The sequence below is a fragment of the Scomber scombrus genome, chromosome 4 (genome assembly GCF_963691925.1).
Source record: "Scomber scombrus chromosome 4, fScoSco1.1, whole genome shotgun sequence".
NCBI lineage: Eukaryota > Metazoa > Chordata > Actinopteri > Scombriformes > Scombridae > Scomber > Scomber scombrus.
In genome coordinates, this window is record NC_084973.1 from 34,325,610 (window position 1) to 34,329,511 (window position 3,902).

A 3,902-nucleotide genomic window follows, 5' to 3' on the forward strand; every position below is an offset into this window, starting at 1 on the left:
GCAGTACTTTACTGTAATACTGCAGTACTTTACTGTAATACTGCAGTACTCTACTATAATACTGCAGTACTTTACTATAATACTGCAGTACTTTACTGTAATACTGCAGTACTTTACTGTAATACTGCAGTACTTTACTATAATACTGCAGTACTTTACTGTAATACTGCAGTACTTTACTGTAATACTGCAGTACTTTACTGTAATACTGCAGTACTTTACTATAATACTGCAGTACTCTACTATAATACTGCAGTACTTTACTATAATACTGCAGTACTCTACTATAATACTGCAGTACTCTACTATAATACTGCAGTACTTTACTGTAATACTGCAGTACTTTACTGTAATACTGCAGTACTTTACTATAATACTGCAGTACTCTACTGTAATACTGCAGTACTTTACTATAATACTGCAGTACTTTACTATAATACTGCAGTACTCTACTGTAATACTGCAGTACTTTACTATAATACTGCAGTACTCTACTATAATACCGTAGTACTTTACTGTAATACTGCAGTACTTTACTGTAATACTGCAGTACTTTACTATAATACTGCAGTACTCTACTATAATACTGCAGTACTTTACTATAATACTGCAGTACTCTACTATAATACTGCAGTACTCTACTATAATACTGCAGTACTTTACTGTAATACTGCAGTACTTTACTGTAATACTGCAGTACTTTACTATAATACTGCAGTACTCTACTGTAATACTGCAGTACTCTACTATAATACCGTAGTACTCTACTATAATACTGCAGTACTTTACTGTAATACTGCAGTACTCTACTGTAATACTGCAGTACTCTACTGTAATACTGCAGTACTCTACTATAATACCGTAGTACTCTACTGTAATACTACTATATAATACTGCAGTACTTTACTGTAATACTGCAGTACTCTACTGTAATACTGCAGTACTTTACTGTAATACTACTATATAATACTGCAGTACTCTACTGTAATACTGCAGTACTTTACTGTAATACTGCAGTACTCTACTGTAATACTACTATATAATACTGCAGTACTCTACTGTAATACTGCAGTACTTTACTGTAATACTGCAGTACTTTACTGTAATACTGCAGTACTCTACTGTAATACTGCAGTACTTTACTATAATACTGCAGTACTCTACTGTAATACTGTAGTACTTTACTATAATACTGTAGTACTTTACTATAATACTGCAGTACTTTACTATAATACTGTAGTACTTTACTATAATACTGTAGTACTTTACTATAATACTGTAGTACTTTACTATAATACTGTAGTACTTTACTATAATACTGCAGTACTTTACTATAATACTGTAGTACTTTACTATAATACTGTAGTACTTTACTATAATACTGTAGTACTTTACTATAATACTGTAGTACTTTACTATAATACTGCAGTACTTTACTATAATACTGTAGTACTTTACTATAATACTGCAGTACTTTACTATAATACTACTATATAATACTGCAGTACTTTACTGTAATACTGCAGTACTTTACTATAATACTGCAGTACTCTACTATAATACTGCAGTACTTTACTATAATACTGCAGTACTCTACTATAATACTGCAGTACTTTACTGTAATACTGCAGTACTCTACTGTAATACTACTATATAATACTGCAGTACTTTACTGTAATACTGCAGTACTTTACTGTAATACTGCTATATAATACTGCAGTACTTTACTGTAATACTGCAGTACTCTACTGTAATACTGCAGTACTTTACTATAATACTGCAGTACTTTACTGTAATACTGCAGTACTTGTATTTGCAGTATTTGCAGTGAAGGAGTGGCCGGTAATAAAAACACTCAGCAGCTGCTCATCAGGCTGGATGTGTTTCAGCTGGGTGTGACGCTCTGCTGCACAGAGGTGTGTGTGTGTGTGTGTGTGTGTGTGTGTGTGTGTGTGTGTGTGTGTGTGGGACAGGTAGAGTTACCTGCAGCTCCTCCCCCACTGCCTCTCCCTGCTCAGTGTTCAGTGTTACAGTTCACAGCATTAGATCCAGCTCACGGTGAGTTTCTGTCACTTTTACCTTCAAACTGCTGCTGATCCAATAATCACATTACTGCTGATCAATACTGATCAATACTGATCAATACTGATCAATACTGATCAATACTGATCAATACTGATCAATACAGGCTTCTCTGGTGATCAGTATTAATCAGTGTTTTTATTGATCAGTCTGTCAAATGTTTAAAGCTGATTCTGTGAACTGTGTTTTCTGTCTGGCATAAAAGATGAAGGTAGTTTTAAATCTTCCTCATCAATTGATCCCCAAGACGCGTTCACTGTCTGTAGTTTAAACCTGTCTGTCTGACGATGCGTTCACTGTCTGTAGTTTAAACCTGTCTGTCTGACGATGCATTCACTGTCTGTAGTTTAAACCTGTCTGTCTGACGACGCGTTCACTGTCTGTAGTTTAAACCTGTCTGTCTGACGATGCGTTCACTGTCTGTAGTTTAAACCTGTCTGTAGTTTAAACCTGTCTGTCTGACGATGCGTTCACTGTCTGTAGTTTAAACCTGTCTCTCTGACGATGCATTCACTGTCTGTAGTTTAAACCTGTCTCTCTGACGATGCATTCATGTCTGTAGTTTAAACCTGTCTGTCTGACGATGCGTTCACTGTCTGTAGTTTAAACCTGTCTGTCTGACGATGCATTCACTGTCTGTAGTTTAAACCTTTCTCTCTGACGATGCGTTCACTGTCTGTAGTTTAAACCTGTCTGTCTGACGATGCGTTCACTGTCTGTAGTTTAAACCTTTCTCTGACGATGCGTTCACTGTCTGTATTCAAAACCTGTCTCTCTCTGACGATGCATTCACTGTCTGTAGTTTAAACCTGTCTGTCTGACGACGCGTTCACTGTCTGTAGTTTAAACCTGTCTGTCTGACGATGCGTTCACTGTCTGTAGTTTAAAACTGTCTCTGACGATGCGTTCACTGTCTGTAGTTAAAACCTGTCTCTCTCTGACGATGCATTCACTGTCTGTAGTTTAAACCTGTCTCTGACGATGTGTTCACTGTCTGTAGTTTAAACCTGTCTGTCTGACGACACGTTCACTGTCTGTAGTTTAAACCTGTCTGTCTGATGACGCGTTCACTGTCTGTAGTTAAAACCTGTCTCTCTCTGACGATGCGTTCACTGTCTCTGGTTTAAACCTGTCTGTCTGACAATGCGTTCACTGTCTGTAGTTTAAACCTGTCTGTCTGACAACGCGTTCACTGTCTGTAGTTTAAACCTGTCTCTGATGATGCGTTCACTGTCTCTGGTTTAAACCTGTCTCTCTCTCTCTGGGCAAGTCTCTTCCTGCTCTTGTTGCAGAAGGTGAGTCACAGTAATCAGACGTGTTTCTGCGGTTTCCTGCCCTGGGTTTTGCTTGTCAGGCTGCCTCACCGTCTTCACTCCCTTCAGGATGTTTCTGATTCATGATCACAATAACGAACACAAACTCAACACATCTGAAATGAGCAGCTGCTGGTTTGTGACGTCATCGCAGCGTTCACTGAGGATTCAGACCTGCTGACACACACGATGCCACTTTAAACATAAAACTTCAACTTAAAGAGCAGAACTGTTTCCAAATGTCAGAAGAATATAAAGATGGACTCACACTGATTTTATAAATGAACTCAGTACAGTCTTTTCTTTGAGCTCATGAAAACACATTCAACATCAGCTGTGAGATGAAGTTTGTTATTATGCAGGAAGTCAGCAGAGTTTACATTCATCACATTATTTTACTTTCATTTTACCAAAAAACATGAAATAAACCCTCAGATGTTGTATCACAGTAAAGGTTCTCAGTGCTGTGATGTAATGACCGGAGGCTCCGCCCCCACAGGTGACATC